The 17,544-nt window shown below is 39.0% G+C and overlaps 1 long non-coding RNA gene across 2 annotated transcripts; it reads right to left on the bottom strand.

The window, feature by feature from the left end:
- Positions 1–2,766: 2,766 nt before the first annotated feature.
- Positions 2,767–3,910, bottom strand: LOC148158494 (uncharacterized). 2 transcript variants are annotated; one of them, XR_015762975.1, is made up of 3 exons: positions 3,663–3,910; positions 3,465–3,577; positions 2,767–3,390 (listed from the first exon to the last, which is right to left on the bottom strand). It is a non-coding gene; the product is annotated as an uncharacterized LOC148158494 (long non-coding RNA). The 2 variants fall into 2 exon arrangements; XR_015762976.1 differs by having other exon boundaries at positions 2,768–3,387.
- Between the last annotated feature and the right edge of the window lie 13,634 nt (positions 3,911–17,544).

Below are 17,544 nucleotides of genomic sequence, written 5' to 3' on the forward strand. Positions count from 1 at the left end.
AAATACTTAATGAAACATATTTACCGTGTTTGATGTTTGTTGTGAATGACGTAATACTCACAGACGAACGGATAATTAGTCCAAGTTTGTCGTTTGTTGACCAGAAACTACAGCAGCTGTAAAGCGCCACAACAAAGGTAAACAAAGGTAAAATAACCCAAACAGGTGATCAACTCAAAACCACTCCTACCTTTTTACTCTCTCTCTCTCTGTCTTTGTCATTTACCGCCTGCGCTCCTGGAGCCTAGCACAGGTTACGTTAAAAACATTTAGTCCGTTACGATATCAAGTTTTCAGGCTTGATATTTATTTTGCAATTATTAATAAGTCTCCCCTGAACACAGCGGTGGTTGATTAGTTAATTTTAAACTTCTGCTCTGCTAGCTATTTTGGTAATGGAACCGAAACGCATAGAATTGCGCAACACCTTGTTGAAACAATAATTACTGAGATTATTATTTTTGTTGGGTCATTCATTTGAACACTTTTTTAATTGCTGTTGTTGTTGTTGTTGTTCTTTAATAAAGTTACAAACGTTTTGATAAGGAGTCAGAGGAGGACATGCTTGTCTCAGCATCCTTGCTAAGTGGTGTTTTACATTGTTCTTGAAAAACTTATCAGTCACGGCTGATTAGTGAACCCATTGATTCTTTACAGCAGACAGCCGCTCCTCTTTCTTGCAGGTACTGCGTACCCCCGCTAAAGTTTTTAGGGGTATGCAGTACCCGAACGTACCCGCCTACTTTCACCCCTGATGGTAACTCAAAGTGGTAAAAAGAAAGCCGCATTTGCTCATGCAGATGTGACGTCAGTGCCCTAGGTGCAAAGACCAGAGGCCCGGGTTGTTCAGATGTCGGCAAAGCAGATGTTTGTTGAGGTATCCAGTGGTCCCCAACCCCCGGTTCGTGGACCAATTGGTACCGGGCCGCGCAAAAAATAATTAAATATTTCCGTTTTATGTATTATTTGAGTCTGGAGGATCTTTTATTTTGAAAATCCTTTAACCTGATTCTCTCGGTTACTTGAGCGCCAACGCTGAGCCCACAAGCAGCAAAATGAGTAAGAAACAGATCAGGTGTCTTTGGAAAGTTTCTTTGCAAAGGAGAAAAGGCCCAGAGACATGGGCGTAGGTTTGGGTAGGGACGGTAGGGACATGTCCCGACCAATATTCACGGGATATGAAAAAGTCCCGACCAATTTTTGCCATATTGGCTCAAAGAACGTGGATCTACGATCTTTGATTAGCAGCAACAGGCGGTGCGCGGAACGGAAGCTTCTTAGTTTGACATTTATTATGAGCCTCCGAGACCGTGTCGGAACGGTGCTGTCGGGGGGGTGGGGGGAGGGGGAGTCAGTTGAATCGTCGGACGTTCTTTGATTAGCTGCAAAAGGCGGCGGCTAGCTGGGCACACGCGTCTCCTTCTGAGTCTCGAGACCATGTCGCCACCAAAATAGAAAAGGACAGACATTAGAAGTTATTTCGCTACGTCGGCTGTAAGTACAGTGAGTGGACCCATAAGTTAGATATCTATCACGCAACGCATTTGTTGTAAAGTCCGGTGTTTAGTAAGGTCAGCACTGAATGTGAGGTAGAATAGGTCTGTTAATTATGTAATATTTTTTCACATAGGATGCTCAGACAGCAGAGCAAGGGGCAGAGCAGAACGATGGAGAGGTGGCTGGAGCTTCAGGGCTCCAGGTGAGGTGTTAGTTCTCAGATATGAAATATACTGTGAAATTATCTCAGTAAATATGGCATTTGAAGTGTTAGTCTTAAATTAAGTTAAGCTAGTGTGAATACAAACCAGGTTACGCTTTGTTTGCTCTATAGGAGGCAGTCAGTGTGAGTGCCAGTGACCAGGGAGTATCCAGAGGATATTTCTTTTGATCTTACTTGTAACGTTTGCTGAATTTTGTAAAGGAAAAAGTAAAGAGTTCTTGAACTGATCTGCTGAGTACACTGTAAAAAAAAACGGCCTCATTTTACGGTAAAAAACTGGCAGCTGAGTTGCCAGAAGTTTACCGTCTTTATACGGTAAAATTCTGGCAACCAAAACTGCCAGTTTTTTACCGTATTTCTAAAATACGGTAAAATTCTGGCAACCAAAGCTGCCAGTTTTTTACCGTATTTCTAAAATACGGTAAAATTCTGGCAACCAAAGCTGCCAGTTTTATACCGTATTCTGTAAATGCAGGATTTTACCGTATTTTTAAAATACGGTAAAATTCTGGCAACCACAGCTGCCAGTTTTTTACCGTATTTGCTAAATGCAGGATTTTACCGTATTTTTAAAATACGGTAAAATTCTGGCAACCACAGCTGCCAGTTTTTTACCGTATTGTGTAAATGCAGGATTTTACCGTATTTTTAAAATACGGTAAAATTCTGGCAACCACAGCTGCCAGTTTTTTACCGTATTGTGTAAATGCAGGATTTTACCGTATTTTCAAAATACGGTAAAATTCTGGCAACCACAGCTGCCAGTTTTTTACCGTATTTGCTAAATGCAGGATTTTACCGTATTTTCAAAATACGGTAAAATTCTGGCAACCACAGCTGCCAGTTTTTTACCGTATTTGCTAAATGCAGGATTTTACCGTATTTTTAAAATACGGTAAAATTCTGGCAACCACAGCTGCCAGTTTTTTACCGTATTTTGTAAATGCAGGATTTTACCGTATTTTTAAAATACGGTAAAATTCTGGCAACCACAGCTGCCAGTTTTTTACCGTATTTTGTAAATGCAGGATTTTACCGTATTTTTAAAATATGGTAAAATACCGTACTTCCTAAAATATGTTAAAAAAAATAAAATGTGGTTTTGCCGTAGTAAATACGGTCATGCTGACTGAGGCATAATATCTACATGAGTGAAAAACACATCCAGACTGTATGATATATATTGACATTTTATTGTAAACCCTCCCCCCCAAAAAAATCTTATGCTAAATTACTGGTCACTGTTCCTACCAGAATTTTACCATACAAATTATAGTACAACAACCAAGGAAGTGTAACTTGTCAAGCATTTCTATACAGAAAGTTATAAAGAAAATAATTTCTAATTAAACAAAAATACAGATTACGAGTAATCCACTTAAAGAAACAATTTCTATTTAAAAAGTCAAGTTAAAAAAAGAACTGATTCTATTTTCTGTCCAGTTTCCTCACGGTATTACTGAGATCTGGAAAACAAAAACGAAAAAAACAGTATGTGTCCACATAAGAGATAACATATTGTAGAAGAAAAAATGGTGATAAAAGGATTCTTGTTCTGGGTTGAGAGTCACAAGTCGCTGAGATCAGACTTTGCTCAGGATGGTTGTAGTCTTCCCAGTCACAGGTTGAAATTGAGACTCACATGTTGTCAATCGGGTGTTTCCTCTCTGCTGGAAAACAAACAAAGAAAAAGTTAGAAAGATGCACTACATGAACATCTTATTTGCTTAAATGTTTGTTTCACCTTTGTTGACTTGCATATGGACACAGGTACTTCAACCAGGTGGTGTGATCATTTCTGACTGAAAATTCAGTAGTTAAACCTTTGTTTGTTGTCAACAGGTGTGATCCTCTGGTCTGGAACCAGACAAAATACACAAACAAAAAACATAAATAAAAACAAATATAACTGTTTTAGGCAATTTATGAAATAGATACTCACCATTTATCTGAGTCTCATGAAGGCCAATAGGTTGTCTTCAACCATTTATGTAAGTTACATTTCCTGCAAGCTAGCAGAAACAAAGCTGTAAATGTGAACACTTTTCATACAGGCAAACAAATTGATACAGCTGAGACAATTTATGCTAGGTTAGTTTTTCTCAGTCACTTTTGGTGCATTTCTCAAGTCATTGTTGGCATTTACAAAACAGTAAGCGCATTTCTCAAAACAATTTGTAGAAACAGGAAAAATAGCATTTGGTTGCTTTCAAAATCCTTAGTTCAGCTCTTAAAATTCTGTCTGTTAACATATCAGTGACTCAAAATAATAAGTTATAGTTTCTCTATGTACAGATAAGACAGTCAAATTGATTAGTCATGGGAAGAGACTACAAAAGGATCATTTACGCCAGTGTTTCTCAACCCTGGTCCTCAGCGCCCCCCTGCTCTGCATGTTTTAGATGTGCCTCTACTCCAGAACAGCTGATTCAAATGATTGGATGACAATCAAGTACTGCAGAAGCTTGTTAATCATCCAGAGATACAATTCAGGTGTGTGGCAGAAGGGAAATACCTAAACCTGCAGGACAGGGTGACGCTGAAGACCAGGATTGAGAAACACTGATTTACGCTTTTGCTATAATTTATTCATGGACCATGCCATGGTGATTCAGAAAGAAAAAGACAGAAATGCAGAGAACAAAAAAAGTAGAAAAGGAGCCACAGGACAATCTCCTCAAGGAAAACTGTACAGTGCTGTAGAAATTACATTACATTTTAATTTCCATAGTCACTTTGTTCCTTAACTCCACTGAGGAATCTTTTTTCCTCAGTGGGGTTAAGGAATGAACAGTAGGGTGGGAGGACCTCCATCAGCATCATGTTGTGGGTCTCAGCCATGTCCTGATGTTGGACTGATGGAAACTGGCAGATGTCCTCAGCCTCTTCTGACTCTTCTTCTGCTTTCCTCCCAACTATTTCCTCCTCAGCCTCACTCCTCTTCTTCTCTCTGTAGGGCAGTATGCAAGTGCACAGTCTTTGCAGATATATTTCTTACACCTGCAGCACACAGTATGTGTTTTACAGTCTGAGGGCAGAACTGACATCTCTTCCTCTTACTTGGCTTAGCTGGGGAAGTGGCTGTGGTAGATGGATCCTCAGGTTGATCAGGAGCTGCTGCACTCTGAATAGCTTTCACAACTGCTGCTGAGGCTTCTGTGTGGGGGACATGCTTCCTTCTTTCAATGAGTGGAGTTACAAGTGCCTTTCCTAGCTGCTCCAGGAACACCCTCCTCTTGTTGTGCTTATGAGACATCCAGGTTGGGTTGATCTCTATCCAAATCACAAAGGCATTGTAGGAGGACACATCAATGATGTTGTGGAAGATGACCAGGGGCCAGCGGGCAGTCATTCTTCTGCAGCTATATGCTCCAATCACCTTATCTAGGTTGTCCACACCTCCTTTGTTTCGGTTTTATTCCAGGATGATGATTGGCTTCCTGTCTTCACGGTCACTAATGTCGCCGTCTTTGTGCAGTGTGCTCAGAAGAACTACATTCTTGTTTTTCTTTGGGAGGTAGGAAACTAGAGTGGTGGTGGGTGTGAAGGCAAACTTTGAGGAGAAGACCTCTCTCTCCTTTGACCCAAGCAGTGCAGGTGGGAGCTCAGGCTTGTTCTTTCGAACTGTACCAACCATGGTGATTTTCCTCTTCAGGAGCTGCTGTCCGAGTTCATAAGAGTTGAAGAAATTGTCACATGTCACATTGTGACCCCTCAGTCCCTCTGTCACATCAAGCACAACTCGCAACCCCTGGTTCTTCTCTGGGCATCCACTGGTTGACTTCCTAGTATAGACTTGCATTTTCCAAGCATAGCTTGATTCGGAAGCCACCCATGACTTGATCCCATATTTTGCTGGCTTGCTGGGCATATACTGCCGGAAAGGACAACAACCTTTGGACAAAAGACATTAGCATCAGTGATTAGTATCAGTGTCACAGAAAACAGTCAAAGAAATCAATAGTGAAAATCACTTTTATTACAAATATGAAAACAGATTACCTCTAAATGGAACCAGTTGCTCATCCACTGTTACATCAGGCTCTGGATTGTAGAGGTAGGGCAACCGCTCCACCCACTTGTCCCATACCTCTCTTATGGCTGCAAGTTTGTCTGTCATACGTCTTGCTGGTCTTGATTCACGGTCATCAAATCGTATCAGTCTTGAGTAGGTGTGAAAGAGTTTGACTGGCATTGTGGCTCGGAAAATTGGCCTTCCACTCTCTGCTTACTTCTGCTACTGATTGATCTGAGACACAACTAAAACTTTGTAACATTTTGTGGTTTGTAAATAACTCTGTGACCTTGATTTCAACTCCATTTGCCTCACGCGTCATTTTGACCTGAAGACCATCTTTGTACCTTTTTTTGTACAGCTTACATGGAAATGAGAATAAAAGCAACACTGAACTTTTTCTATTGTCTGGGCCAATCTAGGAAAAGTCTTAAAATCTCAAGTTAAAAAAATTACATTTAGGGGATTTTGGGGGGGGTTTAACACAGTGGCGGGTCATTTTGACCCGAGGACAACAGGAGGGTTAACATATTTTGATCAAGATGATAAAAGCAAATTACAACGGGGGGAAAAGCATAGAAGTGTACATAACCAGCTACATGATGTACAGAAGCAAAACTTGCAAAACTAATTTTTTTGATGTGCACAGTAATTTGAAGATTGAACAGGTAGTTTTAAGAATTTCAATTCTGTTCTGAGAGATGCACCCAAACTGAGAAAAGCTGTAAAATATTAATATTTAAATTCTCTTATCTTAAAATCCTTCAACTGTCATGGACCCAGTGACTTTAGTGCAAGTATTTTGGGGGTGAGAGTCAAGAGGTCAAAGGAAAATATTAAATATTATCTCTGATGCCAAGCTTTATACTTCTAAGTATTACCAAAGTATTGAAACAAAAGCTAACATGTTCTTCAGAGATTTAACTTGCATGCATGAACATTTCACACTCAAAGTAATTCAAATTAATTATTGAACCAAACTTGGAAAAAGTTGCTTCTGCCATTAACAATAACTTTAAGCACATGTAGTCTAAAGTAGACGAGAAATATAATCTATGCAGCCGTTCCTACAGAAACATTAATGGAAGTGTTGCATCTGTGAAAATTAAATGTTCCGTTTAGTAAAAATATATAGCGTATTTTCCGGTCTATACAACGCTACTTTTTTCCTAAGTTTTGAACCATGTGGATTGTAGCCCGGTGTGGCTTTTCTGTGTATTTTTCTTCAACCACCAGGGGGCTCTCTAGCAGGAAGTGAATCATTAGAAGTCAAAATTGTAAATCAAAGAAGAACGCGTTAATTTTCATTTAGAACAACCACATGCTAGCAGCAGGCACGACGGAGAAATGCTTTCAAACTCATATGATGCAGCTTTTAAGTTGAGGGCTGTCGATCTGCCACTACAGGAGGGAAATAAAGCCGCTGCACTTAAGCTCGGTATAAAAACCGTGGTTCGACTTTGGAGACGTAGTGCTGCGTCCTTAATATATCCAGCAGATTTCATAGGACGCAGCTCTCTGCTGGGTCCTTACGGAAAAACTGAGAGCAGCTTACAGGTTGTTTTTGTTTGTTTGTTTTTTCCCCAAAAAAATTTGAAGGTGCTAAAAATACGGTAATTGGTTTTAAAAGTTTTTTTTTAAAAATAAATTATCTGCAAATAATGCCATCTTCGAGTGTCTGCTGTAGTAGTGACTAGCGGCGTAATGATGTAACTTTCTTACCACTAGATGGCAGTAGGTACAGAGCATTTTACATTAAAACAAGAGAATTAGTGATGCATGAACGTTACAGGTAGCGGTGAGAGCATCGTATTTAGCAAGACTATGACGACAGTGATGAAAAGATAGTGAAGCTCAGCAGTAGTTAGAAAGAACATGGGTCCATTTCCCACAACATGTCTGTGTGAAGTGAGCTTCTCAAGCCTGGTTACTATAAAAACTAAAACCAGAGAGAGACTGAGAGCTGTTGAGGAAGAGCTTTGTCTTTCTTCAATTTCTGCCAGGAAATCAGCTGTTTTCATCCAAACATGCACAGGTTTCACATTAGATGGGTAAAATAAACAGATATTAACATCATTTTGTACATGCAACTCTTCATATTGTAACAGTAAAATCTTTCCCAAATATTATTGCTTCTTTCAGAATAAGAATTATTTTCTGTATTCTGGCTAAAAGAATGCTTGTGGATTAGTTTGTAAAACACTGAAGTTTTCTAGAACTTCTTTAAATTTAAGCCCACAGTGTTGTGTATTTTTGAAGTGGACTCAAGACACTTTGAGAAGAATGACTATATATATAATATAGGTGGCTACAGAGTATCTTTGTTTACTGTGAGGGATTTACCCCCTCCCTAAGAGGTGCTGTTTTTCATGTTCTTTGTATATTCTGGGTTATTTGGGTGAATGTATTGTTTTGGGAGGTGATTTGATTTGTTTATTTGTTTTAATCATCTTTCTCATCTCTTTGAGGTCACCTGGTCCTGTGTTGCCGTGGAAGTGCGCCCATGAGCAACGCTGACAAGGACCTGGTGTTTCCAATTAGCCTCATTGGGAAAATCCATTTTCAGAGAGGGAGAGATGTATTTCTATTTTTGACTGGATTCCATATTGTTTGTTTCTAGTTTTGTTTTTAGTGGTGTTTAAGTTAATGGTAACTTTATAGACACTCTTTAGGTATAGTTTAGTGCACATGTTTGTTTGTTCTAGCTGAAAATGGCTCCACCCCTCTAATTAGTCCGGATGGGAGCCCATCCTTTAAAAACCAGGTGGTTGAGATGAGAGGGAGATTCTCCTTCTTGTTGTTTTGACAAATATGTTGTGCTGAACTGAACTGAAAGGTATGAAACAGAAGATAAAAGAAAAGAAATATATTGAGTACTCGACAACTGCTGACTCCAGTCTCTTTCCTCTTGAGTCGCATAACTAACATTTACATTTTTGGTCGGTGGTGTGCCTCGAGATTTTTTCAATTGAAAAAGTGTACCTTGGCTCAAAAGAGGTTGAAAAACACTGAACTAGATAATTATTTGTTTACATGACATAACAGTCTCCATTTACTGTAAACCCTGCTATTTATCACAATAACAAAATGAAAAACTCTCTAGACTATTCTCTACTAATAGCACAATATTTAAAACCAAGTGTGGGATTTGTGAAACTTCAATGATGGGTGACTTTACAACTTGTATGATTTTGGATAACACTAGAATTGTTCTTTATTGAAGTTTCACAAATCAGATAAAGGTTTTACAAATCCCACACTTGGTTTTAAATATTCTGATATTAGTTGAGAATAATCTAGTCCAGATTTGAAGAGTCTAGGTGTTGTAGTTTTTTAGCTAGAGTAAATTAAAGATGCTGATTGTAGTGAAAAATTAGGTGGAATTGCCCTTTAGCCATTTCCCAAATTGGAAGCAGCAATTGGAAACCAATTTCAGCTTCATTCAAGCAAGAGGGGCTAACATACAGTTCTCTTAATGTTAATGATCAAATACTCTCATAAATGATGGTGGTGTTGGCTGTAGGAGTTTGCTTTGCAATCGGTGGGTCGCCAGATCGATGCCTGGTCTACTGCTGAGATTTCAGTTTGGTGTATTAAAGGCATTATTAAAAAAGAAACCAAAATATCACACCAGCATTCTGTTCTTTGTAAAAAATTCTTTTGCAGTCTTGTTTACACTTTTACATTGTAGATCTAAATATCAGACAAAATTTGTAATTTTGGCTGATTGCTACTGTTAAGTTTAGGGTAATTAACTGCTGGCAATATTACAATTTTTTAAGAACTTTACAATTACTTATATTTTTACACTATATTTCTGTATTTTCTACATTCGTGACTGTCACAATTATTTAGGATATATGTTTATTCAGTTATGATAATGCCATGTATTTTCTACGGCAGTATAATGCTGTGAATATTATGGTCAGTAACTGCTGGTATTTTACCATTTTTTACCGTAAATTTACTGACTTTCTTTGCAGTTTCGACTTACGGTAGTTCCATGTAATTTCTACGGTAATGCAATGTTTTTGGATACGACGGTCAAAAACTGTTGGTCTTTTACCATTTCTTACCGTAAATTTACTGACTTTCTTTGCAGTTTCGACTTACGGTAGTTCCATGTAATTTCTACGGTAATGCAATGTTTTTGGATACGACGGTCAAAAACTGTTGGTCTTTTACCATTTCTTACCGTAAATTTACTGACTTTCTTTGCAGTTTCGACTTACGGTAGTTCCATGTAATTCTACGGTAATGCAATGTTTTTGGATACGACGGTCAAAAACTGTTGGTCTTTTACCATTTCTTACCGTAAATTTACTGACTTTCTTTGCAGTTTCGACTTACGGTAGTTCCATGTAATTCTACGGTAATGCAATGTTTTTGGATACGACGGTCAAAAACTGTTGGTCTTTTACCATTTCTTACCGTAAATTTACTGACTTTCTTTGCAGTTTCGACTTACGGTAGTTCCATGTAATTCTACGGTAATGCAATGTTTTTGGATACGACGGTCAAAAACTGTTGGTCTTTTACCATTTCTTACCGTAAATTTACTGACTTTCTTTGCAGTTTCGACTTACGGTAGTTCCATGTAATTTCTACGGTAATGCAATGTTTTTGGATACGACGGTCAAAAACTGTTGGTCTTTTACCATTTCTTACCGTAAATTTACTGACTTTCTTTGCAGTTTCGACTTACGGTAGTTCCATGTAATTCTACGGTAATGCAATGTTTTTGGATACGACGGTCAAAAACTGTTGGTCTTTTACCATTTCTTACCGTAAATTTACTGACTTTCTTTGCAGTTTCGACTTACGGTAGTTCCATGTAATTTCTACGGTAATGCAATGTTTTTGGATACGACGGTCAAAAACTGTTGGTCTTTTACCATTTCTTACCGTAAATTTACTGACTTTCTTTGCAGTTTCGACTTACGGTAGTTCCATGTAATTCTACGGTAATGCAATGTTTTTGGATACGACGGTCAAAAACTGTTGGTCTTTTACCATTTCTTACCGTAAATTTACTGACTTTCTTTGCAGTTTCGACTTACGGTAGTTCCATGTAATTCTACGGTAATGCAATGTTTTTGGATACGACGGTCAAAAACTGTTGGTCTTTTACCTTTTTTTACCGTAAATTTACTGACTTTTTTTACAGTGTATGACTGTATCTGGTTGTATACACAAGATGTATGATATGGTTATGGTTGGGGGGAGGGGTTATTAAGCCAATGTGGTTTCCCCCCCCCTTCTCAAAAATGTTCGGTGCTCTTCGGCATTTCACTGTGCTGCGGGGGTGGGGGTGTCAAGGTCCCCACCAAAACTTAGACCGAACCTACGCCCTTGCCCAGAGAAGATACAGGGGAGTGAATTTATCCCAGACCGGTAGGTGAATCCCACATTACAAGCCCACTCTGCGTAACATGCGGCGACCGGCTTGCTAATGAGGCAATGAAGCTTCAAACTGCTTCGCCACTTAGAAACCAAGCACGCTGTGCATATAAGCAACACTTCGGGTGTTATTGTCTCTCGTCACTCCCTGATGGGACCGTCTCGTTGCAGAGAAACAAGCTCAGGGCTCCCGTTAGTCATTATCGTGAGTTAAAATTTTCACTAAAGTAAAATGTTCGTTTTTGTGGCACATCTGTATCTTATTTTGAAGGGATATGTAAACGTTACCATAGCGACCAGAGTCAGAGAGCGTTTGGGCAGTGGACGAGAGGAAATGAGTAGAGCTTGTGAGTCTTAAGTCTGGTTTAGACGGCAAAATTTAAGAATTGTCGGCCAATTCTCCAAATCTCTGTGACCACAGAGCTGATAAAAGTACAACAAGTTCGATCGGTTCGTGTCTCCAGCCACAAGGCAGGAGCAACACACCACACGAACCAATTCCAGTCACAAACATCCCGATTCCAGAGTATAATCCAGTAAAAAACCCCAACATAGCATATGGGAATTTAGAATAACCAAACACGGATGACAATGTAGAAACAATAGTAATAGTTTAAGAGATAAAAGACGTAACAAAAAGAAAAGGCGGTGGATAAAAGACGACGGGAGCAGCTGCTCTATTTGCTGCACTATGATTTGGAGGTGAGTTATGTTTTTTCATAGTTAACATTTTTAACTGAATAAACATATATAATAATGACCTTTATATATAGTAATAAACATTTCCACATATCATCTCCGATATCCACCGGACTCACAGTTCAGCGATATGTCAGCTGTTTAGGATTCCCCTCTGTTCTTACGTCACCGCGCTTTCTCATTGGCTACCTGTCACATTCAGCAGGGAAAACACCACAGGCTGCGATAAAAAGGCCAAGCCTTATCTGACGGTCCAGATAAGTTGACTGACTGACATCTTGCAACGGTTGTCGGCCACAAGAATGGGAAGTAGATGGAGGTGACGGATGGACTTCAGATGAGCGAAGAACTGAAAGTGAAGCAGCTTGAGACTGAGTTTGAAGTTGAACAACACGGAGCGGAGCCACTTGGAACTTGAAGCTTGTCTAGTAACGAAAGAAGGGGAATTTTCGGTTGCAGATGGAGTGTGGAAGAGATCTTCCGAATTGGAAGGGTTTAGTTTGATTGTCAAGGCGTCTTCCATGGTGAGTATAGTAGACGAACAATATTTAGGAGTCTCGTTGTACACAACGTTGTTGACGTTGACGAAAACGTAACAAACTGAGTTGAATGAGTGAGCAAGGTTTAAGTAGGCTGCTTAGAATGATTAAAGGTGTGGTTTTGGGCATGGCCCTGCTCCTGAACGTAAGTTAACGCATTAACTTCATTTGTTGCCGAGTATAAAGCCTAAAATTTCACTAACATAACCAACATAAAATGTAATCATTCATAAATATCATGTGTTAGGGAGGTCCAAGGATTGAAATGCATGCATTTGTTTTGCAGGAAAAAATTTGGGATTAAACTGGTTAATTGCAAGTTATTTTATAATGGTAACATCAACAATGTATCTCCACTTATATGGTTGGACTGAAGGGGAGATTGTTTAATGGTTACAACAGTACAAAAAAAAAAGTTAGTAATTTTTGCGTGTTTTTGTGTATTCCAATATTGTCTGGAAAACTATAAATAGGATTTTAGACCCCCCACAACCCCTACCCCAGCGTCCAGGTTGTCCTGCGTTTGGTGTCAGAGCGTAGCGCACAGCGTTCCTCCTGCTGCTCCACAATTCAGATGTTCTGCTGCACAGATTTGTGACACTTATCATATAGTTCCTGTTTTCCAGCAGCAAAATGTGCATCTCCCTCTTCCCTCTATTGTTTATATTTCTGTCGCTGCTGATACTGTTGCATAGAAACGGTGGTCACTCCCCAAGACTCGTAAAGGAAATAAAATTAAATTACAAAAGAAAATAGTAACGCACATAGCACAAAGTGATTTCAATAAGTAACTGTAGTCTGACTACTGGATTTGAAATAGCAGCACATTAGATTAGATTACTAGTTACTGAAAAAAGTGGTCCGACGTCGGTAACACGTTACATACTGATGCTACATACTGATGTAACGTGTTACACGTAGACTGCTACAGCACAGTTCAACCTGTCTTAACGGTGTCTAAACCACTTTGCAGTGTTGTGTTCAAGACCACCTAACCCGAGACCAAGAAAAGACCAAGACCAGAGTGTATTGAGACCGAGACAAGACCAAGACTTTTAGGGTCCGAGACCAAGTCAAGACCAAGACCGAGGGAAGTCGAGACCGAGTCAAGACCAAGACCAGCGGCCCGTGCTACATGACACAATAAAATGTAAAATATGATCGAAATTGCTTCTCAAAATAATCTGAAAGATCCATATTCCCATAAGAACACCTAGATATTAAATACTTAATACATTTTACCAATATTAAATATTCCATTTCTGTGCTAAAATGTGTGATGGTCTCGTGCCATCCCTAAAAACATAACACCCTGGACATTTGCCCATATCGCTCATATAAGAAACCACCACTGTTGCACCATTAAACATAGCAATTGAGGCAATGCCCTGACGGTAAATAACGCTCAACTACGAACACTGACCAAGGAGCAACAAGCAAGAAGTAACCAAACAGAAGGCACTCATCGTGACTGTTTTCACTCTCTCTTCCAGTACATGAAGCCAGGTAGTCTGACACCATGGCAGACATTACAGCTGCCACTTTGAACAAAAACAATGAAAAAGCAATGTGCATGCTCTGCGTGCTCTTTCGTTCTTGTGTTTTAGTTATTTGTTAATTTAAATATCAACGTACATAATTAAATTAAATAATGATGCAGTGTACACAGAGCATTACAAGAACAAAGAACGGGTGTTCTGTCAGGTCAGATCGTCATACGCTTAGCAAAACTCACGGTGTTCTGTCAGATCAGCATACGTTGTCAGATAGTCGTACGCTTAGCTCAGACATGCATACGCTGTCATTACTATATGATTTTATTTAATCAGCAACATAGAATCATGACATAGATCATTATTAACAGTTGTATGGCATCCAGCTGCAGCCAGACCTGCTTTAAACACACTTTGAAACCACGACAACGCATGTATATCTATCTAGTTATCATATTATGTCATATTATAAACAATTTAATGACTTATTTTCGTCATAACTTGTTGCGTATACTGACAACTCCACTGACGGTCGGACTTAATGCGCATGCGCTGGCATGTATGCTAGCTATCCTGACAGCGTATGGTAATCTGATAGAACACCGGCAATATCTGTGAGACACGTCATTACCATAAGATTTCATTTAATCAGCAACACAGAATCATGACGTAGATCGTCATACACTTTGTTATTAACAGTTGTATGGCATCCTGACTTAGCGGTTAAGTGAGTTTTACACAGGCGTGTGTTGTAGTTGACTGCAGCTGCAGCCAGACCTGCTTTAAATACACTTTTGAAACCATGACAACACATGTATATCTATATAGTTATCACTGAAAACAATTTAATGACTTATTTCATCATAACTTGCTGGGTATGGTGAACTGACAACTCCTCTGACGGTCGGACTTCTTAATGCGCATGTGCAGGCATGGTACTCACTGCATGTATGCTATTCTGACAGCGTATGGCTATCTGATAGAACAACTGCTCTCAGCGACACTCCAGTCCAATCTAATAAGTAAAGAGACGAGCAGATGAATCGTACTGTTCCTGAATGTCACCTCACTATATTACAGACTTTTGGACACAGCGCCGTTGTCCCATATATGCGACAAGTCAGTCAACATCTCCGCACAATAATTCAGCGCAGTGAGTGACAACTTTTTTTCATCACAATGCTTATGTGTGTCTATACAGCTAGCTTTGCTAACATCACGTCAACGGATCTTACCTTCTTTGAGCTACTTTTCTAAGTGACGAAAAAAGTTAGACGTTGTCTCCACCGTCTGTGAAAGCGAAGCGCTGCTGAGTTAGCTGTGGCCATCAGATTTCTTATGATTTATGCAGCGATATTCCATTACTGACGATTAGACAAACATTTTCTGCCGCTGAGAGAAAACCACTGCGCATGTCTCAGAGCGCCTCGTGCGAGTGAAAGGTGGGGAGGAGGGAGGGGGAGAAACACGTAGTTGCTTGGATTTTAATTGGTGCATTTTGCATCCACTGAAAGCAAAGATGTTAAATAAACTGGACAGTATGCTGCACGTTTAGTGGTATTTTCACAGTTGCGGTCTCGACTGGTCTTGAAATAAAATGCCGAGTCCTCAGCGCCCGAGACCGAGACAAGACCGAGACCAAATGCGGTCGAGTCCGAGACGAGACCGAGACCATCAAAAAATGGTCTTAAGACCGGTCTCGAGACCAAGACCAATTTCGAGTACCACAACACTGCCACTTTGTTTTGGCTTTGATTTTTGCTTTCATAACTAAAGAGACTAAACAAAGAAAATTAAACACACAATAAAATGAAAAACTAAATTAAGTATCATACTTGATAAGCTTCAGTCTGTATTGATGTCTTTTTATTTAAAACATATTCCAGAAAGACATTCACAGAAAGGAAATAGATTAGTCACTTACATCGATGTCTTCCATAACACTTTTAATTTTTTGAAGATAAATATTTCCTTTTGACAAAAGCTGAACAGTTGTAAATTGACTCAAAGGTTGAGCCAAAGTTAACTGTCACCATCGCTTTCGGAAACTGTGTGTTTAGCTAAACCACTTTATAGAATTGATGGCCTGAATAAGAAGCAATTGAGTGACCTTGTAGATCTCATTGACGGTGCAGTATCAGTTCTTCTCACTCACTGCGATATAATAGTTGTATACTTTTTATACCTTTCTCAAAATCCAGTTAAACAAACAACATGTCAGACCCAGGCCATGGTGCAGAAATTACGGACAGAAAAGCACAATGTGACAGAAAATCAGAATATCATAGAATTTAGTCATTTGTTCATTTAATATGATTTTATGACATTTACCCAGAAAATAATTTTCTCCTGCATATCAATGACTCTCAATATTATACATCTGAGCAGTTTAACAATACTTTAGCAACTGAAAACAAAATATCAATTATTTTAGCAGCAAAGTTTGTATGCAAATTTTCCTAAGAGTAAGGGTTACTTAAACCTGTTCACACACCTCTTCATTAATATCAAAAACATGGATAAACAGGGATAAGGACATGGATTTTGATATATCTAGTTATGAATTGATCTGCATGAACAGAAAATACAAAGGATGATGGTGTAGCCATGTATGTGGATGTGAATTGTAAGTGGGGAAGATGTCAACTGTTGTAGACAATGTTCACAATTATAATTGAAATAAATAGGGAAAACAGAAAAAGATAAGCTGTGTCTACAGAACACCATATTCTGACATAAGCATATTTAAAAATTGGCTAGAACAGGGCTGGGCAAATCCAGACCTCGAGGGCCAGTGTTCTGGAAATTCTAAATTTATCTCTACTTCAACACACCTGAGTCAAATATTGAGGTCATTAGCAGAACTCTGGACAACCTGACTGCACTGAAGAGGTGATTCAGCTGTTTTCACTGAAGTGTGTTGGACCAGGGAAACATCTCCAGGTTGCAAGATACCGGCCCTCATGGACCTGAATTGCCCACCCTTGGGATAGAGGAACACTTTACTAATGTGAAAGATAGGACTATGTTTGTTGGTGATGACATTAATATCAACTTATTAAATCCAAACAAACATAAAGATAAACAGGATTTTATTAACACCCTGTAGAGTATTGGCTTATTTACTTAAATCACACAACCCAGTAGAATAACAGTTCACAGTGTCACATTGCTTGACTATTATTATTATTATTATTATTATTATTATTTTCAAATTATTTGGAGAACAAATTAGAAAGTGGATTATTTGTAAATGACATTTGCGACCACCTGCCATTGTTCATATTGTATAATTGTTATAGCAGGAAAAAACCCCATGAAAATAAATCATTTCATGTAAGAGTTAAGACCGATGAACATATAAAGGCACTTAAACAGATTTTTAAAGCAAGACTGGCAATTAATATACAAAGAAAATGTTGTTGATATATGAGCTTATGAGGAGTTTTTGAGAGCATTTATGATTCCTTATCATAAAAACTGTCTTGTAAAACAAGGGTACAAAAATAATTCATAGATCGCAGGGCAATACAGAGACTGACAGGACAAACAGTCATCCATGAGAACATTCAAACTCCATGCAGAAAGACCCTGAGACAGGAATTGAACCCCAGACCTTTTTGCTGGTACAGAGAAGTCATAGAACAGCAGTGATGTTCTCCCAGCAGTTCAGCAGCA

Source organism: Poecilia mexicana, unplaced genomic scaffold (assembly GCF_051168715.1).
Source record: "Poecilia mexicana isolate PSO_F unplaced genomic scaffold, ASM5116871v1 scaffold_6, whole genome shotgun sequence".
Classification (NCBI taxonomy): Eukaryota; Metazoa; Chordata; class Actinopteri; order Cyprinodontiformes; family Poeciliidae; genus Poecilia; species Poecilia mexicana.